Source organism: Hyperolius riggenbachi, chromosome 11 (genome assembly GCF_040937935.1).
Source record: "Hyperolius riggenbachi isolate aHypRig1 chromosome 11, aHypRig1.pri, whole genome shotgun sequence".
NCBI classification, from domain to species: Eukaryota; Metazoa; Chordata; class Amphibia; order Anura; family Hyperoliidae; genus Hyperolius; species Hyperolius riggenbachi.
Window position 1 is genome coordinate 59889351 of NC_090656.1, and position 22225 is coordinate 59911575.

Here is a 22225-nt window from a genome sequence, read left to right on the forward strand (position 1 = left end):
AGGAAAACTCCCTTGGCGAGTATGACGGCCTGCAGTTGAGTAAGAGTTCAAGGTCCGGCGAGCACTTCCTGTCGAGCACTGACGTGGTGGGGCACCATGAGGAGCTGATGTAGAAGCAGATACCATCACCCCTTTTTTTACCAGAGAGAGCCGGGTCGCGGTCCGCTCGGACGAGGTTAAAGCCAGGGAGATGGAGCGCAACCTCGGGGATGTCCTTGTGTAGCCATGTTTCTGTGAAACAGAGGGCCGGAGTGTTCCTGCCGAGATCCCTCCTGTCACAGAGAAGGCGCAGTTCGTCAAGTTTGTTGGGGAGGGCGCGGACATTTGCCAGGAGGATTGAGGGGATGGCTGATCGCAGTCCTCTCTTCATTAGCCTCACGCGGGCGCCAGCACGACATCCCTTCCGACGCTGACTTGCGCGGGATCCTGTAGCAGCAGCCAGTAGTTTCTGGATGTGATTCCAGATCTGGTCGGACAGAAGACTGTCCTCAGGGGATCGGGGGCTGCGTTTCTCCCACTCAAGGAGCTGCTCCCTGGTGTGTGTGAGGAGCTTTGCAGGTGGCGTGGATGGGCCCCGGCCTCAGGCTGAAGGCGAGGGGAGGTGGGGGACCAGAGAGGGTTGGCGGAACATGGCATACCTCATCCAAACGCAGAGCGTGCACGCGGGTCATTGAGAAGGGCGTACAACTTTCAGAGCCCAGGACAGACACAGCACAGCTGTAGAAGTTCAAGGTGTGCAAGCCAGGGAAAGTTCAGCAAAAGAGATCGGGCACAGCACAGAGATCAGCAGAGTGCAGGTTGGCATAGCAGAGATCAGTGGCTACAAGCAGGTTAATGGAGCAGCATGAGTGAGGGGACCAGAGAAGCAGCCCACAGTAGGGCAGCATAACAGACAGAGGGACCTTACCCTGGCTGAGAATCAATCTGTGGATGATGGCCTCCGATGTCAGGATGGCCTCCGATGTCCGGATTTCCACAGCAGCTGCGCTTGGGGCTGGGAGGGTCGAGCATCCGTCCCCAGTGAGGCCAGGGGAGGTCTTGCTTCCTGGAGGTGACTGCCTGAATGCAGCTGCGGTGCGGGGGTGCCCTCCACTCGCTGGCCTGCAGGCCTTGTCCCCACGTGGTAGGTCCTAGTGGGACAGGGTGGCACACGCTGGAGTTTGCCAGAAATTCAGACCGCTCATTCTGGGAGCGGTTGGGCTATGAGTTGTGAAGGCTGGCTGCCCACCGGGGGACCGTTTGTGGCCTCTATGCTGCTTGAACTAGGAACAAACTCTTATGTCCAAGAGGCTAGTGTTTATTTTTAATTACCTGAGAACAAAGGTTCTTCTCTCTGGCAGACCCTCAGATAGGTGTCAAATTCTTCTTGCCATATGGTTGCCTGAAACGAAGCAAGGAAGCTAGCCGCAGGGGTCCACAGACAAGATAGCCAGTGCGGCACCGCTGGGGGCATATTTAAATGCATATGTTGTATGATTTATGTCTGTTACATGAAAACCGTGTATAGCCCAGCTATGAAATTCATATAGTCTTATTTGTTAAAATCTGCCCAATATGCTGATATAAAAGTCATCCCAATAACCCATCCGGTTATTGGTGTATGACCCTTCTCAGGAACTGGACCCTCTGCCCTAATGACGTCTGATGTCATATTAATCGGTATTTTCTGACAATTATGAATCTGCTATCCACCTAAATAGGACATGTATTGTTTATCAGTTACAGCGTTTTATAAGTTTAAGCCTAAGATCTCACTCAGAGGGAATGAACTGTCATTGGTGGGCAATTCAGAGGGGTCAGGCATTGCCACACCCCCAAACCAGGTTCATCAAAAGCACATTGCCAGCAGGCGGACCTCAGTCCTCCAAATCCCATCTTCACGAGAGCATGCTGCTAGCCAGAGGACCATGTGGTTAGCGGCCATCTTGTCTGAACTTTGCTCATGATTCTGAAACAAATGAACTTTACGAGTTTTCCCAGAAAGGACATATTTCCACGAACCTAAATATTTTCTCCCTTTTTATTTTCATACTGTGCTATTATTTGTCTCTATAATTGTTGATTTTAAAGATTTTCTGTATATATTAAATATTTATATTGCATTTTTTAATAAACGACGCTAACGTCATTTATTTATTCAGCTATTCAGCCGCACAAACTGAACCCTGGCTTCTGAAGAGTCACTACTGTTGTTGATAGCTAGATAAAAATAGAGTATGTTTAACCTTTTTCTATTTGCAGGTCTAGAGTCAGTCAGTGGGTTCCTCTGTCCCATGGTAACAGAGGTGGTGGCAGCTATACCCTGAAATAGTGTGTAATTTGTATTACCGTAACTCACAGGCTCCCTTCTAGTCGGTCTGCTGCCAAAATCCCAGCGGTTTCTGCCCACCGATTGCGACCACAGATTGCATGGTCTGTGTGCTGAAACCGATTGGGAGGCATTGTGCGGTCCGACCACTAGGGGCCCTGTGACTGGGGCATGGTAGGTTGGAGTAAGTAGAGGGACATAGGATGGGGTGGAGTACAGTAGAGGGCCACAAGGAAGGGGTGGAGTATCGTAGGTGGACATATCTGAGTGGGGGTGGTTGTTGAATTGCAGTAGAGGGACACTGATAGGCTGAAGTACAGTAGAGGGGTTGGTGTTTTGGAGTACAGTAGAGTTACACAGGGAAGGGGTGTAGTATAGTAGGGGAACATATATGGAGGGGTTTGTAGTGCAGTAAACAGACATATGGGTGGGTTCGAGTACAGTAGAGAGACACAGGGAAGGAATGGAGTACAGTATTGGGGGGTTTGAAGTGCAGTAGAGGAACAAAGTGGTGGGTTGGAATCCAGTTAAAGAGAAACTCCGACCAAGAATAGAACTTTATCCCAATCAGTAGCTGATACCCCCTTTTACATGAGAAATCTATTTCTTTTCACAAACAAACCATCAGAGGGCACTGCATGGCTGATATTGTGGTGAAACCCCTCCCACAAAGAAATTCTGAGTACTTACTCTTGGCAGTTTCCTGTCTGTGAACCCTGTTGCATTGTGGGAAATAGCTGTTTACAGCTGTTTCCAACTGCCAAAACAGCAAGCAGCAGCTGCATCACTTGCTAGCAGTAAAATGTCACCATGTGATAAATGTCAGAATATAAATCAGGGTTTTAAAATATTTTACAATGGGTAAACACTAAATCATTTATACATAATAATAATTGTAAAAATGAAGCACTTTTTTATTACATTATTTTCACTGGAGTTCCTCTTTAAGGGACTTAGGCATAGAACGTTCTAGACTACAATAGATGGACAGGAGTGATTTTATTCCCAAATATGGAGTATTGGTTTCAATGAACGTCTCATTTATGGTCCTAAATAGAGGCACTCACAGTGGTTTTGAAGTGGTTAATTTCTCTGCAGACATGTACGTTCGCGTTTGCAGGCGGCTTGCGCAGGATTCCTGTCTCACCTGAAGCAGCCACTCCTTCTGATTTTTTTTTTTTTTTTCATCTGGAATAGGAAACTGATTCACAAATTCCTTTTACATTTTTTTTCCTCTGTTCATTGTGAAAATACATTTTTGCCACTTTCACCTCGTTCCCTTGGCCTGGATAAACCTGGAGCTGGCAGCGAGTGGCGGGGCCTACCTGTGGATTAAGCCGCTTGATGTGTGAGCACCTGGGGGAGAGCTGAGCAAGTACACCTGCGGCCACTGACTTCAGAGGGAAGATCACCGGCGGCCACTGATTCCAGAGGTGAGAACCCAGCCCACGTTTCACGGCTGGTCCAAGGGCCGTGTCACATGGCTCCTCCCTCCCTGAGTGCAGCTGACAGGACCGTGAATCACGCCGCTTTGTCAGTTTGATTTGTGAGTTTGTTGCTGGGATTATTGTTACTGACATGTTGCTGGGATTCTTCTTACTGACATGCAGAGGTTGCTTTAGAACCATTCACACCTGTCAGAGTAATTTTTTGCATGCAATTTCCTATTTGCGCAAATTTACGTTTTGGAGTTTTCAGGTATTTTTCACTGGAACTTTAGTGCGCGCTTTTGCAATGTGTGTGTGTGTTTGTATGGCTATTTCCCTTTTTTGATTTTTCTGCGTATATCGGTGAAGTTAATTTACATGTTTTACATAATTTGCGCACAATATTTTACACAAAAACATGAATTATCTTTCTGCGTTGCCATTCACTGAAACATGAATTTTACATGAAGGAAAAGCAGACCTGTCATACAAATTTTAAATGCAAATCATTTTAAAGAGGAACTTTACCCTTCGGATTTAGCTTCATCCCAATCAGTAGCCAATACCCCCTTTTCCACGGGAGAGTATTATTATTATTGATTTATAAAGCATCAACATATTCCGTGGAGCTGTACAAAGTAAGAAACATACATGGGGTACATAATACTGACAAATGGAATACACCATTATACAAAATACATAATTGGTGACAAAATGCAGAATCGGTAATAACCGTGACAAAAGTAATATGAGTAAATTGTATAATGAATTCCAAGACACAAAAGGGGGAGAGAGACTGTCCTTGCAAGCTTACAGTCTTTATCTTTTCTAGAAAAGATCATTAAGGATAGGTCTGTGTGGCTGACATTGTGGTAAAACCCCTCCCACAGTGTGATGTCAGGGCCATGGTCATGACAGTTTCCTGTCTGTAAACCTCATTGCATAGTGGGAAAAATCGGCCAACCTGCAGGCTCAGGCTCATGGAGGATCAGATGACATGAACGAGTTACACAACAACATTCACTCATTTCTTTTCTTATTTAAGTATTTGTATAGTGCCGACATCTTCCGCAGCGCTGTACAGAGTACCGGTATATTGTCTTGTCACTAGATGTCCACTAGAGGGGCTCACAGTCTAGTCCCTGCCATAGTCATATGTCTGTGTATGTATAGTGTAGTGCATGTATCTTAGTCTAGGGCCAATTTAGGGGGAAGCCAATTAACTTATCTGTATGTTTTTGGGATGTGGGAGGAAACTGGAGTGCCCAGAGGAATCCCACGCAGACACGGGGAGAACATACAAACTCCTTGCGCTGGCTGGGATTCGATTTCCACTTTGCAATGTAATTACAGGTAGTCCCCGACTTACGAACGACCCACCGATACGAAACGCACGGATTCTGTGAGAACAAGTAAATAAAAGAAAAGAAAAAAAATTTCAAATTGGACTTGATTTTTTTAAAATCAATTTTCTCAAAAACTACAGGGAAAAAAATTGCTTTAAAACTTGTATAAGCAGGTACAGCGGGCAGAGGTGACACAGATGGGTACACTGGAGACACAGAGGAGGTACAGAGGACAGAGATGGCACAGTGTTCTGACTTAAGAACAGATTCAGGTTAAGAACAACAAAACTACAGTCCTTATCTTGTTTGTTAACTGGGGACTACCTGTATTTATATTTTCCCTAATGCTGTGTTTCAATAAAGTTCTACTTTAAAAGTGCATCCAAAAAATCGCATGTCCTGGAAATATATCAGATGTGTGGCTTACACACACACACAATCTAATAAGTGTGGCCGCTAATGGTCCTATTTCTAGCGAAATATCGTTTGAGTGATCAGATAATTCTGGTGGGATGTGAACAGATTGGTTGTAAATAATCTCAGTTGATGGGCACAATCGATTATTAACGATTATAAAAACAGTTGTCCGATTTTGATTTAGTCAAATCCAAATGTGGGTTTTCTTGTTGGTTGTGATAGATAGGAAGCAAAGCTTGGTTTGTTGATGGGGAAGTGAACGATATATTACAATATTTCACTTCTGATCAGAGTTATCTAATCGGTCAAATGATTTTTCGCTAGAAATTGGATTGTTTGTGGCCACCTAGTGAATTGAAGCCACGGTCCATGAATAGAGAGATTGGGAAGAAGGAAGCGCAGTTAGGCCTGACACACACTGCAGAGCACTTTTTGATCCATCAGCGCTGCTTTTGCGTTTTTAAAAAACGCTCCCATTGACTTTAAAATGGCAGGAAAATTTGCGCCAAAATTGCAGCGATTGTGATTTTTCTAAGAGTCGCAGTTGCTGCAATTTTGCTACTATTTTTATGCAAATCAATGGGGTGGATTTTTTAAAAATGCTAACGCAGTGCTGATGGATCAAAAAGCGCTCTGCAGTGTCTCTCAGGCCTTAAGGTGCCCATTAACGGTAACATTTTCACTAAATGTGATCTTTCGATGCATTTTGAATGATCGTAAGTAATTGTAAGGCAATCACACTTACTGAACGATTCTTTCTTCAGATTCGATCATAAAATCCAACTTTGGGATCAATTTTATCCTATTTAGCAATCGACCAAGAATCAATCCTTATCGATTGACTTCATAAGCAGACATTTTTTATACAATTCAATCATTAAAATCGCATCGGAAGATCACATTTGGTGAAAAAATTGTACCGTTAATGGGCACCTTTACTGGCTGAAATGTCCTGAATTTCATTGTTCTGCGCTGTCTGGTCCGGACGTGTGTTCTCTGTTCTGAGGAGAACCAGCCCCCTCTCTATAATGATACCTTGTTACAAGTGTGAGAGGATTATCAGAGGCGGGGCTGAGACAAAGGAGCAGTTATCCTCCATGGCCGTACAGTGAGGCTGTGGTGTATTTATGAGGGGAGGAGTAGGCCTCTGATGGATGATTGCAGCCCTGTGATTGATGTTCTGTATCATCTGTGAGATATACAGCGCTGCAAGGCCAGATCCTGAGGTGGAGGAGGCGAGCCAGGGCTCCAGCGTGTTATAAAGCAGCTGTGTGATCATGCTCTGGGTTGGGGTCAAGCTGTGCAGACATAACTCCTGCTGCAGGCCTCTAGAGGTGTGCTGCTTTTATATTCACCCGTAAATCACAAGACGCAGCCCTGCAGAGCATTAAGATCTGCTAAGCACATCTATCAAAGCCTGGCCTGTGATACTGCCACAGCAATTCACTGACAAGCAGGCCGCCTCCTTTCACCGGTCTGCTGTCAGGCCTGAAGCATGGTTCATCGACAAGGCAAGGCTCTGCCTATGCTGGTGTCTGTCTGTGCCAGACTGATTTATTTCTAGATGCCGCACAAGCAGACCTGTCACTAAAAATGTCCCATCTGTAATCACCTCCGCTGAAAATCTAAAGTACTTGCAAGTGTCCCCCAGCGTCCTAGAGGTACAAACGTACAGTGGCTAGAGGCACCCATAAAAGCAGGTCAACAAAGGTGCCAAAATGGAATGAAATATATAAAAGCCATTTAAAAATGGAGGTGGTGATGGACTTACCTCCCCAAGAAGACCTCCGGAGTTCCTTTACGTGGCTTAAGATTATCAGCAGTTGCTCCTTTTATAGCCTGATGAAGCGGGCGTAGACCTGTGAAACGTGTTGCAAAAGGTGGAGTTATGAAGATAGAGAATTTTTGCTGAAAAAATTGACTTTTTCGGCTACTGGGAGAGGTAAGTCCACCACTACCTCCCTTTTTTAAACAGTTTTAAAATATTTGATTATATTTTGGTGCTTTTGGTGAACTGCTTAGATTGCTGGTTAGTGTAACGGGGTAAGGGTTCTGCCTCTGACGTAGGAGACCTGGGCTAAAATCTCGGCTGTGCCTGTTCAGTAAGCCAGCACCTATTCAGTAAGGAGTTATTTGGGCATGACTCCCTAACACTGCAGTCCGACAGGAAAATAGCGCTATACAAAAAAAGATGAATTATTATTATTTTTGGAGGGATGTCACCCCATCTTCTCTTCCTGTCTACAGAGAGCGACTTTTAACCTCGAAGGGGGTCGGTCTAATTTTCCCACCTGCTGTTACAGTGGTCATCTCAGTGGTAAGGTAACCCACCTTTGTGAATACCTTTCCTTTGTCGCCTTAATATTTCCCTTGATACTACACTATCAAGGGCTCTCAATCTCTCTCATTGGTTTTTGAAACCATAAAAAGATAAAGATGCTAAGGAAATAGTTTTAAAGTGAAGAGAGAGCCTACCTTCCTGAAGGAGACTTTTGTGTGTGTCTTATTTTTATTCAGCACTTAGGACAACTTGTTTCACAGCATAAGCTGCTTTGTCAGGTTAATAATTTGCAGTTTCTGGAGGAACAGCCTGGAGCACTTATTTATTGATCCATCATCCTGATTTGCTACAGAATACCCAGATGATTTATTTATTTATTGTATTTATAAAGCGCCAACAAATTACGCAGAGCTGGACATTAGTTATGGTTACAGACAATATTTAGGGGTGACATACAGCAATAAGACAATACAGGAATAGATGCAAACCAGATCACACAGCACAGTAAGAGTACCAGGTAATGCTTAGTCAGTCACTGGATGGGATCATGCAGATTAGGCAAGTTGAGTTCACTCAAATGCTTAGCATGAGTGCACAGTAATGGAGGTGCATGATCAGGTCGGAGACATGAGGAGGACCCTGCCCGAAGGCTTACAATCTAGAGGGAGAGGTAGGGACATGAAAGGTAGTGGCCCAGAGTTCAGCTGATTACCCAGAACCACTAGGAAAGTTTAAGGGGCTAAAAGAGACCAAAAAGCCCACTGTATGGCCTGGCAGATCTATCACCTTCCTGCAGCCTCTATACCCCAATCTAATGCCACGCTCTTCACCTATACGCCAGGCCCCCGCTTGAACGGGAGACCAGTACGCCTACCCAACTTCGGTTACCCCACTGGACTTAAGGGCTGGTTCAGACGGACGCTTGCAGAGCGTTTACCGCCAGCGTTCAGGGCTTGGAGTTAAACGCTCCCATTCAAGTGAATGGGAGCGTTTGTACCAAGCTTTTATGCGCGTTTGCACAAACGCGGCGTTCGGGTCCCGATTTTCACTGGCGTTCAAGGAGCCCCTGGAAGCTACATGTTGCTTCCAGGGGCGGTTAACCGCGACGAGTAATGTCCCCCTAGGGGAAGAAAAAACGCGACCGCATGTGAACGCAATGCAAACGCTGCTGAAAGCCCGAACGCATTGCCGCTGCGATGCCAACGAACGCGACGCCTCCAAACGTCCGTCTGAACCAGCCCTAAGTGTGCAAGGTATAGAGACTGACGCCGGGAAGACTAGAATGCCACCACAGCCCCACTAAACAAGATACATGTTACTAGATGAGATCAGGAAATAGTACAGTATGCACTTGTAAAGGAGACAACACAGATCACAGCAGGAGAGTAGACTAGAGACAGGGAGGAAGGTTACTCTGAGCTCCCGATAACCGCCACAGTAAACAAGACCACAATGGTTGCTCAGAGCGACCGGAGCTCTGAGCTTCTGTTGTCCGCCACACTGAATAAGACAAGGACAGACAGGAAGGAAGGAATGTTTGCCAGTCTAATCGCTACCGCAGCAATGGCAAACATCCACACAGGCACAAACCAGAACAAGAAGGAGCGTAACTGAACCACGCATGCGCAGGACTCTCACGCAGGCCGGCGTGATGATGCGTAGCGCGTGTGGGTTGGACAGACTTCCACAGTATAGATCTACATATGCCAGGGTTTGAAATAGAGTGATGTCCCTGCTGTGCGGAGCCGTACAGTATTGCCAGAGAGGCTATGGGGTGGCCTATACCCCAGAAGGGATTACGGGCCCCTGTCGAGTCTGAAACTGAAGGGGGACAACCATCTGTCACTTATATGAACTGTAATGTATGTGAAGATACGCAATTGATTTTGAGTGCTTAGTGCCCATACATAAACTACACTTTAAATTCTACCTTCTACCCAGGTGTGTTTCTAATATTTGAAAAAAGAGAAATTGGCTTTTTTGTGTGGTGGTTTTAATGCGTTTATTGGGAATCTATCTGGTGGCGCTATGCACTTAGACATTAGCTGTTTGGCTGCTTTTATCCACATTTGAACCTGATTTTCCCTGCTGTACAGTCTTTGAACTACAGGTAGTCCCCGACTTACGAACGCCTGACTTACGAACGACCTGCCAATATGAACAGCATGGATTCTGTGTTTCCATGGGAACAAGTCAAAAAATGTTTCTTCAAATTGGACTTACAATTTTTTAAATTTGATTTTCTCAAAATCTACAAGAAAAAATAGCTTTCAAACTTGTAAGCAGTTACGGAGGGCAGATGTGACACAGAGGGAGACGCTGGAGGCAAAGATGGGCACAGAGGAGGTACAGGGGACATAGATGGCGCAATGTTCCAATTTAAGAACCGATTCAGGTTAAAAAGGAACCTACAGTCCCTATCTCGTTCGTTAACCGGGGACTACCTGTATATACAAGTAGTCCCCGACTTACAAACGACCTGCTGATACGAACAGCATGGATTCTGTGGGAACAAGCCACATTTTTTTTTTTTTTATTGGACTTGTAGTTTTTGAAAAAATCGATTTAAAAAAATTCAAAGACAAAAATGGCTTTTAAACTTGTATAAGCAGGTACAGGGGGCAGAGGGTGGTACAGAGCTGACACAAAGGGGTACACTGGAGGCACAGAGGACAGAGATGGCACAGTGTTCCAACGTAAGAACAGATTCATGTTAAGAACAAACTTACAGTCCGTATCATTGTTCGTTAACTGGGTACTACCTGTACTGCATTTACTTGCACACTCAATGGTAGTGGTGCCTTAACAATGCTGTGTCAACAGGATGCGTTCATACTGTCAATCAGAACACAAACACAACGTGGACGGACTGGACTACAAATGCAAAGTCCTGACCTGCTACATTTTCCTCAACTGTATCAGGATCATGCCACAAATTGGATGCAATGGTGTCAGTTTCCTCAAAGTGGGCCGAAACTGTACGCTGACAACAAGTCACGCTCCACCCTCAATGTCTACTGGCCACTTTCCTTCCTTATAAAGTTCCCAAATGCCCATCCCTCCCATATTCAGTTCCCTGGTGTTTAGTGCTTTCCTCCTCCCTCCCCACATGGCTTTCCTGGTAATCTAGGGCTTCACCTCTAATATAGCTTCCCTGGTGGTCTAGAGTGGGCCAATCCTAATGCAAAGTGGGGAAACCACTTGGGGACCAATTTTAATGGCTCTGAGGGCCAAATTTTGCCCGCAGGTCGTAGTTTGACATGTATGCTCTAGGCTGTCCCATGGATCTGGTTCCACCAACGATGACACCCACTGTTCGGTCCACCGCAGGGAAGAAGCACATTGGGAGTCCAGCAAACACATGGGACACCCCATTGGTTTGTTAAAAACAAAAACCAATGGGAATCCTTCTTCAATAGGGACAATTCTAATTGGTTCATGAATCCTCCCTGTTGCTTGGTATAATTCCAGTTGATTTATTTTTACAATCCAGTAGGGAGCCTCATCTGCCAGGCTCTGATTGGTTTTGGGCCGAGTGGAGGATCAGAGGCAGAAGGTACCACGGATGAACAGACGGGTGGCGATGAGAACGGAGCTGATGCAAAAGGCAGATATGTGAACGCCGCGGATGACAATGCATATTGAGCCAATGCGCTTACCGTACCGTTTCTGCACCCGCTGCATTCCCATCATAGTGTGAACCAGCCCTTAGCCTTCCTGGAAGGTGTAACTTTTTTGGGTCATGATGAAGAATTTGCTTTTTAAAACTTGCGTTACATAATTCCAGCTTACATCACTGTCTTTCTGTTTCTTTCCACATTCACAGTAGAGAATCTTTCCTCAGAATAAAGCTGGGCAGTGCTTCCTGTTAGGGACCTGTTCTAGCTTCCACATGTCATCTAATGACAGGTTCTCTTTAAGTGTGGCTGAGCCCCGCTGTGCGGAGTGACATTTGCTTGCAGAGCGCGGCGAGGGAGTCGCTCTCAGTCTCTGCGCTTGGCTAGTTACAAGACTCGCAGAGATATTATTACTGGATAAAGGTGCCCCAAGGAGGAGCTGTGATCATGAATCACCGCTGACATCAATTAGAGGGTACAGGCGGCTTGTAAGACAGGCGGCCTGAGATGACTTCCTCCTTACCAGGCTGGCACTGTGCGGAAGACAAGGGCATGCTGAGTTCTGTAGTTACCCGGCATGTGGAAAGGTCTGCAGCAGATTTAAATTCTATGAAAGTGTTGACTAAATGCAGAGCGGATATCTAGACAGAGCTACAGGTTTTCTAAGCATATCATTTACACAGTATATACCCTTCTGTGTAATAAATTCTACTTTCAGAGCAATACTGTCATTTACCATTCCAATTCTGCTATGCTTTACTATACCAATTCCCCTATTACTATACCAATTCCCCTATATTTTACTATACCAATTCCCCTATGATTTACTATACCAATCTCCCTATGCTTTACCAGACCAATTCCCCTATGTTTTACTATACCAATTCCCCTATGCTTTACCAGACCAATCCCCCTATGCTTTACCAGACCAATTCCCCTATGCTTTACCAGACCAATTCCCCTATGCTTTACCAGACCAATTCACCTATGTTTTACTATACCAATCCCCCTATGCTTTACCAGACCAATCCCCCTATGCTTTACCAGACCAATCCCCCTATGCTTTACCAGACCAATTCCCCTATGCTTTACCAGACCAATTCCCCTATGTTTTACTATACCAATTCCCCTATGCTTTACCAGACCAATTCCCCTATGCTTTACCAGACCAATTCCCCTATGCTTTACCAGACCAATTCCCCTATGCTTTAACAGGCCAATTCCCCTATGCTTTAACAGGCCAATTCCCCTATGCTCTACCAGGCCAATTCCCCTATGCTCTACCAGACCAATTCCCCTATGCTCTACCAGACCAATTCCCCTATGCTTTACCATACCAATTCCCCTATGCTTTACCATACCAATTCCCCTATGCTTTACCATACCAATTCCCCTATGCTTTACCATACCAATTCCCCTATGCTTTACCATACCAATCCCCCTATGCTTTACCAGATCAATTCACCTATGTTTTACTATACCAATTCCCCTATGCTTTACCAGACCAATTCCCCTATGCTTTACCAGACCAATTCCCCTATGCTTCACCAGACCGATTCCCCTATACTTTACCATACCGATTCCCCTATGCTTTACCATACCAATTCCCCTATGCTTTACCAGACCAATTCACCTATGCTTTACTATACCAATTCCCCTATGCTTTACCAGACCAATTCCCCTATGCTTTACCAGACCAATTCCCCTATGCTTTACCATACCAATTCCCCTATGCTTTACCATACCAATTCCCCTATGCTTTACCATACCAATTCCCCTATGCTTTACCAGATCAATTCACCTATGTTTTACTATACCAATTCCCCTATGCTTTACCAGACCAATTCCCCTATGCTTTACCAGACCAATTCCCCTATGTTTAACTATACCAATTCCCCTATGCTTTACCAGACCAATTCCCCTATGCTTTACCAGACCAATTACCCTATGCTTTACTATACCAATTCCCCTATACTTTACCATACCAATTCCCCTATGTTTTACCAGGCCAATTCCCCTATGCTTTACCAGACCAATTCCCCTATGCTTTAACAGGCTAATTCCCCTATGCTTCACCAGACCGATTCCCCTATACTTTACCATACCGATTCCCCTATACTTTACCATACCAATTCCCCTATACTTTACCATACCAATTCCCCTATACTTTACCATACCAATTCCCCTATACTTTACCATACCAATTCCCCTATGCTTTACCAGGCCAATTTCCCTATACTTTATCAGGCCAATTCCCCTATGCTTTACCAGTCCAATTCCCCTATGCATTTGGCATCAGTTCCTGTCGTTCTCTTTTCAGGTTTTGAGCCCTTTTGGAACAGCAAAGCGCAAACTACGCTAGATGCTATGTGTACCTTCCTGGATGCGATCAACCGCCGCATTCGCACAAGTAACGGTAAACACATTGAGATGAATGCTTCCATTTATCTCAATGTGGGACCCGGTGGATCGTGACGCTAAACGACGCATACGGACGCTGGCAGTCGTTCTGTCTGAACTGACCCTTAAAGAGGAAAAAGGAATAAAGATAACATAATGAATACAATTAAGTAATTTTTACGAGATTCATTTATAGATTTAGTCAGTGTTTGCCCATTGTAAAACCTTTTCTCTCTTTGATTTACATTCTGAAATTTAACACTGGCGGTGACATTTTTAGTTCTGCCAGGTGATCTGTACAGAATGTTCGTTACTGAGAGCTCTGTGCACAGAGGAAGATACTGCTTGCTTGTCAGTTAGAAACAGTGATTTCCCACAATGCAACGAGGTTCACAGACAGCAAACTCTCAGGACCATGGTCATGACATCACACTGTGGGAGGGGTTTCACCACAATATCAGCCACACAGACCCCCTGATGATCTATTCGAGGAAAGGTAAAGATTTTTTGTGGGAATAGTGGTATCTACTGATTGGGATGAAGTTTAATCCTTGGTTAAAGTTCCTCTTTAAGAGTGCACACAAATATACAGTAGTTTGAGTGGTGCCTTTAGCCCCCCCGATGACGCTCTCTGGTGCGTTGTTGGTGTGACTTATTTCTCAAGTCACCAGCGGCCGTGTGCTAAGAAGGGCTGGGTAGAATGTTAGCTTGCACGGCTGCTTCTGCTGCTCAGCCAGAGGCTTGTTGTGTTGCTTCCTATTCCGCTATTGTTCAGCTGGAAGTAGATTCTGTGACTTGCAGAATGCGCTCTCCATACTGCACCCTCTCCTCACTCTCCTGCAAGCTATGCCATCACTTAGCACTAGGGGGGGCAGATGCCGGGCGCCACAGTCTGACATTATCAGGTGCTTAGTGGTAACGGTTCAATGGGTAGGCAATAGATCCTATAGTTCCTCTGCCTTCTCGGGCCCCGTAAGTTTAGCTAGTCGGGACACAATGCGCATGAGCGAGTTGGGGGGGGGGGGTTAGCGCATGCAGCCGCCCTGTGCATGCGCTGACTGGCCCCGACTTGCCAAACTTACAGGGCTTCTACCAGGACACCGAGAAGGCGAAGGAAGAGGGCGTGGGAGCGATTCGCCCGTGCGGATGGGGCTGGAGGAAGCCTCAGGCATGTATAAATCTTTTATAATAATCTCTGGTACACTTTTAAGATCCGATCTGTGTCGTTGTCGCAGCACAACGCTAAGTGGCGTTTGCACGACCGTGCGTCTGTACTCACGTCGTTAGATTGTGGAAATGACTGCTCGTCGCTCAAAAAAAGATGGTAAAATTACGACGTGGGTACATCGCTTTAGAGATAAACATTTGTTCTTATTTGATACTAATCAAGTCCTCTGTGGGGTGCTAAGTGTCTCCCCCTCCCCCCAAACTGTGTTTAATATATTTTATTGTTCTGATGCCTCTGTTTTCACATTATGATCATGTGTCAATCTAGGAATCGGCAGACCTTACATATCTATCAGCTGATGGAACTGATCACATGCTTCCTTCTCCTGAGTTCTCCTAAGCATTGCCATCCCTACTCCTGACATAGATGGACTTGCCTTCTTTGACAGAGGCTGATTTGTACTCGAATGCGTGCAGAAATAAATGCAGAAAAATCTATGAAACGGCCATCATCCGGTGCGGGGAAAGAATAGCGCAGCTGAGGGTTATCTCCGTCCCAATCTCCCTGGCATCTGCTGGGAATGAGCGTAATCTAACCCAAGCTTTAATGTCTTTTCGGCTGATGTCAATTAATGAAATTATCACATAAATTTGGTCTGTTTGCTCTTATTGAGTTGGCGCGTCCTTCCCGCTCTGTGATAGGATCTGCTTTGGCCGGGTAAGTGCAGAAGGTGCGTCTGGACATCGTCACTCCAACTGGATGTGGCAGCTTTGGTCTTCCGCTCTTCCTGAGAACTTAATGGGAGACAGATGTGCCAAGCACGCGGCCTGTCGTGATGTGGGAAAGAGCACGGATAAGGTGCAGATGATGGCGGACGCTTGTGAGCGTAGCTTCAGCACGTAGCGCATTACAGGTTTCCATTAATCTGAGATTGGAAGAGAACTCAAAGAGGAACTGTAAAATAACATAATGAATAACATTGCTTATTTTTTTTTACAATATTCACTCACAAATTGTTATGTCAGTGTTTGCCATTGTAAAATCTTTCCTCTCCCTTATTTATATTCTGGAATTTATCACGACATCTTCAGTTCTGTCAGGTGCAGCTCTGAGGAATGTTCATTTACTAAGAGTTCGGAAGCCAGTGAAAACAATGTCTTGTCTCCCAGCATGCATTTGGAGGAGAATTCCGGATAGCTAAATATCCTAGCCTAAGCATCACTGGGATAGTGAGGCTATATACCAATATACAGCAATATATAGGAAGTGTTTCTGATGCTGAAACCAGGAAAATAACTTTAAAAGTGTGTATCCTGAATAATTTACTGTATTCTACTATATGTCACTACAGGGCTTTTTTATCCAGTTGAAGGGTACCTGAGATGGGCAGTGGGAGAAAAAAATATACATTTCTGGGGCTTCCTCCAGCCCCCTCCATGCCAATTGCTCCTTCACCGTTACCTTTCACACCCTAAATCTTCTGCAAATGGCCCTGAAAAGTCCTCCAGTTAGGGCTAGTCGCCACAGGCACAGTCCGGCTGCGCATGCTTCCATATTGTGCTCCCGTGTCTGGGAGTGTTCAGTAGTACTGTGCAGACCCAGAGCGCTCTTAGCTATGGGAGCCCTAGATTGGAGGACTTACCAAGGCAAATTGCTTGAAGATCCAGACAGTGCAGGATGACATTGAGGGAGAGAATTGCTGGGGGGGAGGGGGGGGGTGAAGTTGGGTGGCTTGGGGAAGCCCCAGGTATGTATATTTTTTTTCCCCCACTGCCCATGTCAGGTTCACTTTAAGGCAAAATGGATGTTTATTAGCGTCCTATTTGTGCACTAATTAGTGCAAATTGGATTCATCTCAGGTACACTTTTATGTAAAGTAAAAATGTGTTAATACCTGGGTCTTCGTTCAGCCCCCTTTGGCCTGATCACTCTCTTACTGTTCTCCTCCACCTCCTATATCTTCCTTAATCCTCTTGGTAACTTCGGCCGGTCGGGGCAGTGCGGGAGCGTACGTTCCCCTGTCGCATTTTGCGCCTGCATTACGGGGCACGCATGAGCAGTAAGCCCCGCCTTCCGAATTTACCAGGAGCCATAGCAGAGGAACGAGGCAACAGAGGACGACGAGGGACAAATCAGGCCAAAGAGGGGGCTGGAGGAAGCTGCAGGTATGTATACATTTTTTTTTCATTAATCTCAGAAAATCTGTAAGAATGTCTGCAGTGTGTTGGCAGGCAATATATCCCTCTGGGATCAGATTTAATCTGATGGTCGATCTGGTGGCAGATTGACTGGTATATGGACACCCTATGCAGATGGTCTCTTTTTCATGCATTGTTGTGAGAATTCTTTAGCGTAATCTTTTCCCCTCTTTTGTAAAATGGAGAGATTTCCCTGTAGTAGTTTGTGTCTCCGCCTCTTCTACAATCCCTCCTACTACCCTCCTACTACCGCTACACCTAATAATCCCTCCTCCTGCCGCTACACCTAACACTATCCCTCCTACTTCCCTACACCGAACACTAACCCTCCCACTGCCGCTACACCTAACACTATCTTTCCTACTACTGCTCTATCTTTCTCTACAACACTAACCCTCCTATTATTGCTACACCTAACACTAACCATTCTACCACTTTTCCCAACACTCACCTTTGTCCCGCTACGCATAACTCTAACCTTCCTACTGAGGTTGAAATAATATGGATGCTGCCATATTTATTTCTTTTTAAAGAGGAGCTGTTAGGTATAAGGTCTCAGAGAAAATAAACGCATATATCAGTAGCTAAAGATTGGCTGTACTTACATTACATATGCATTTCACTGTCCACGTTTGTACTTCACAGAATTTGTATATAGTATATGCAGAGATTGATGCTCCTGACAGCTCATGGCAGGTTCCATGTTTTTCTGTCTTCTATGAAGCCAATTGTGTTGTCATGTCCTGCCTGCTTCCTGATCACAGAAAAGCTCGTACTGAATAACACAGTGTGCAGTGAATATTAATTAGCCATGTGGCTAGGAACAATAGCTGACTCCTGCAGTGTACTCTGCCCGGAGATTTATCAGTGCTACGGGCTGGACTGATTACAAGCTGCTGTAACGTCTCATTAGCAGCCGAGGGGAGGGCCCTAGAATGCTTTGCAGTATAGTATGCGGCTTGCGTCCTGCTTGGGTCTAACAGCTTTGCTGATAAGCATACATCAAAGGTAAGAGAGATTTTTATCTTCACTAATGCCTTTTTGGCTTCCTTCTAAACTGTTTAACACAGGAGAATAGAGGTTTAAATTAGCTTCTGCAGCCTGACAGTTACTCTTTAAGCAACACTTGTTGCCTGGCTGCCCTGGTGGTCCTCCGCTTTTAATACTTTCAACCATAGACCCTGAACAAGCATGCAGCAAGTCGGGGGTTTCTGACAATATTGAGATTAGCTGCATGCTTGTTTCTGGTGTAATTCAGTTCACTACTGCAGCCAAAAAGATCAGCAGGACTGCCAGGCAACTAGTATTGTTTACAAGGAAATAAATATGGCAGCCTCCATATAACTCTCACCTCGGGTTCACTATAATGCCATTATACTCCAGTTCTTAGTCAAAGAGAAATTGTCCTGGTGATTAAATCATCGGCCAAGTAGTATCCTTTGTTTTAATCATGCGTGGGGGATTTTATGGCCCAGCAATGTGTAGGAATTAGCTAAACTCAGAGATTGGTCACACCTGATCAGTGTTTGGTTAATCTGTTCACAACAGGGTGTGTGTGTGTGTGGGGGGGGGGGTGGGGGGTGGGGGTGGGGGGGCTTGCTGTATTGCACCATTGTTATTTCAACTGTTAAAGAAAAGGGGGGGGGGGGGTAGGGGGCTGGCATAGAAGCTTCTATGCAGCTACTACCACTGATTGCTGCACAGATCTCAGAGAAGCATTTTTACCTCTCTCAGACCATATAACAATGTCGTGCGCACTAACATTGGATTCCAAAGCAGTTTTAATGCAGTCAGGGAAACCGCGATTTCAGGGGAAAATGGATTGCTTTTAAGACACATTCATGATGTGCTTATTATGCCTTGACAATGCTTTCTCATTGGTAGCAATACAAGAATAAAGCAGTAGAAAAGCAGCAGAGTAGACATAGTGCATTTATCAAAATAAAGCCTCATGCAAGGCACATAAAATAGAAAACCTACACTGAAAATACTTCCTGTCTCATGCACTTCATAACACATCCTCACAATACTTCCTGACACATTAACTTCAGAGCACATTTACACAATACTTCCTGTTTACATTCACTTCAGAGCAAATTCACCCAATATTTCCTGTCCACACTCACTTAACAACACATTAAGACAATACTTCCTGTCTACATTCAGTTCAGAGCACATTCACATGGTACTTCCTGTCTACAATCACTTCAGAACACATTCACACAATACTTCCTGTCGGCATTAACTTCAGAACACATTCATACAATACTAGTCCTATTCACTTCAGAACACATTCACACGATACTTCCTGTCCATATTCACTTCAGAACACATTCACACAATACATCCTGTTTACATTCACTTCAGAGCTAATTCACCCAATATTTCCTGTCCACACTCACTTAAGAACAATACTTCCTGTCTACATTCAGTTCAGAACACATTCACAATGGTACTTCCTGTCCACAATCCCTTCAGAACACATTCACACAATACTTCCTGTCTGCATTCTCTTCATAATGCATTCACACAATACTTCCTGTCTGCATTCACTTCATAATGCATTCACACAATACTTCCTATCTGCATTCACTTCATAACACATTCACACGATCCTTCCTGTCACATTCACTTCAGATCACATTCACACGATGCTTCATCTCTGCATTAACTTCAGAACACAAAATCTGACAAGGTTTAGTGTGATCTCTGCTTTGATAGATCAGCAATATTACCAGCTATGACGTTGACATGTAGGGAATTCTCGTCCCTCACCCTGGTGGCCTAAGGCCAGTCTCTGAAAATTGCTCCTGATATACAGGTCAACTATAGAGTTTAAAAAATGATAAATAAAACGAGCAAAGAAATAAACCAACATAAAAGCTGTCTGCACCCATTTGCGGAATTAAATCTTCATAAACTAACACAGAGGTCCTATTAAATGCAGGCCAGATCCATTAAGCCTCATTAAGGACTAATGCTTGGCTACGCCAGCTCTGTCAGGCCCCAGACAGCGGTTTAATTTGATGGGTGTTAAAGGAGAATTAGCTATTAATTGGGATGGCCGGGCCTTTACTTTCATCCCTCGGAGACTGGCTTCTCCTCACCAACACACAGAACTGATAGTGTTGAGAAGATCAAAACTGGACTTCTATCAATGAATCTTTCTTTACTCCTAGAGCGCAAAAATGTCTGTTTTATGGATGGCTAAGAAGTATTTGTTGAGAACTCTTTGTGGTCCACAGAAGCTTAGTTGAGTAGAAAAAAAGGATGCAGACTGCAGCAGGGAAATCTCTCCAGTGTGTTAGGGGAGGAGACACAGACTGCAGCAGGGATATCTTTCCAGTGTGGAAGGGTAGGAGAGACAGACTGCTGCAGTGAAATTTTTCCAGTGTGGAAAGGTAGAAGACAGACTACTGCAGGGAAATCTCTCCAATGTGGCAGGGTAGGAGACACAGACTGCTGCAGGGAAATCTCTCCAATGGGGCAGGGTAGGAGATGCAGACTGCTGCAGGGAAATCACTCTAGTGTGGAAGGGGAGGAGATGCATACTGCTGCAGGGAAATCCCTCCAGTGCGGAAGGGGAGGAGACGCAGACTGCTGCAGGGAAATCTCTCCACTGTGGAAGGGGAGGAGACGCAGACTGCTACAGGGAAATCTCTCCACTGTGGAAGGGGAGGAGACGCAGACCGCTGCAGGGAAATCTTTCCTGTGTGGAAGAGGAGGAGACGCATACTGCTGCAGGGAAATCACTCTAGTGTGGAAGGGGAGGAGATGCATACTGCTGCAGGGAAATCCCTCCAGTGCGGAAGGGGAGGAGACGCAGACTGCTGCAGGGAAATCTCTCCACTGTGGAAGGGGAGGAGACGCAGACCGCTGCAGGGAAATCTTTCCTGTGTGGAAGAGGAGGAGAGGCATACTGCTGCAGGGAAATCTCTCCAATGTGGAAGGGTAGGAGACGCATACTGCTGCAGGGAAATCTCTCCAGTGTGGAAGGGGAGGAGACGCATACTGCTGCAGGGAAATCTTTCCTGTGTGGATGGGAAGGAGACACAGCTGTGTGGGAGAGGCAAGGATTCAAACTACTGCAGGGAAATTGCCTCACTGGGAGAGGGGCAAAGGTACACTCTACTGGAGGGTAAGCGTATCTCTGTGGGAGGGGCAAGGGTACAAACTACTGCAGGGAAATCTCACAATTTTGAGAAAAAATGTGTGGGATTTACACGTTTGCAAATAGATCAGCAGGGCTGTCGGGGAACTGGCATTGTTAAATTTGAAATAAATATGGCAGCCTCCATATCCCTTATATCACTTCAGCTACCCTTAAATTCACACAAATGCTGGGGATAATCCTCATGACATCATTATTTTGCAGTGGAAGTCTCTCTGCCTCCTCAGCACTGAACCCTGGCCTCACTCAGGATGGTCTGCTTTCCTCCCCGCGCCTCCTGGGACAGCACAGCTGGAGACATTTTGTCTAAGCAAACTTAGCCCGCTGTGTAAATAAAGTCCATCTGACTTCTGGCTGGAACTCGGCCTTCTTCCCCTGCCACTGCTTATCCCCTAATCTCTCTGTCCTCTGTCATTGATGTCCTGACCTTCCGTCATGTCTGCATTTCCTGCATGGCGACTCCAGAGACCCGGCCAGGCCTGCTTAAAGTGAAAGCCTCCTAAATGCTTTATATAATGTTTGCCTTCTTAAAACAGAAGGTATTTGCAGTAATTTAGCTATAAGCAGCCAACTGTGATTTCCCATGATGCTTCACTCCCAAATATGCAAATCATTTCCTTATGCCCCTGAAGCTAGGCCCACATCCAGAACCGCTGGTGTATAGTGAGCCTGTAGCTTATACATTATACAGAGCCACACCAATCCAACATGCAGACAGCCTGTGTTGGACTTTCTGGACCTCATCCATCCAATGTTGCTTTTCAGTAAGAAGGCTTTTCTCTCTTAAACCGCTATACTTTCCTAGCGGTTCTGGGTCACCAAGAGCTTTCTGGGTGTTCTGTCCGCCCTAAATGCCCTCTACCTCGTTGTGCATGTGTTCCTTTTTCGCGGT

General features: G+C 45.3%; 1 protein-coding gene across 1 annotated transcript in view; it reads left to right on the forward strand.

The window, feature by feature from the left end:
* Window positions 1–22225, forward strand: part of LOC137537808 (uncharacterized) — a 647697-nt gene that overhangs the window by 239034 nt on the left and 386438 nt on the right. The window lies entirely within an intron of this gene.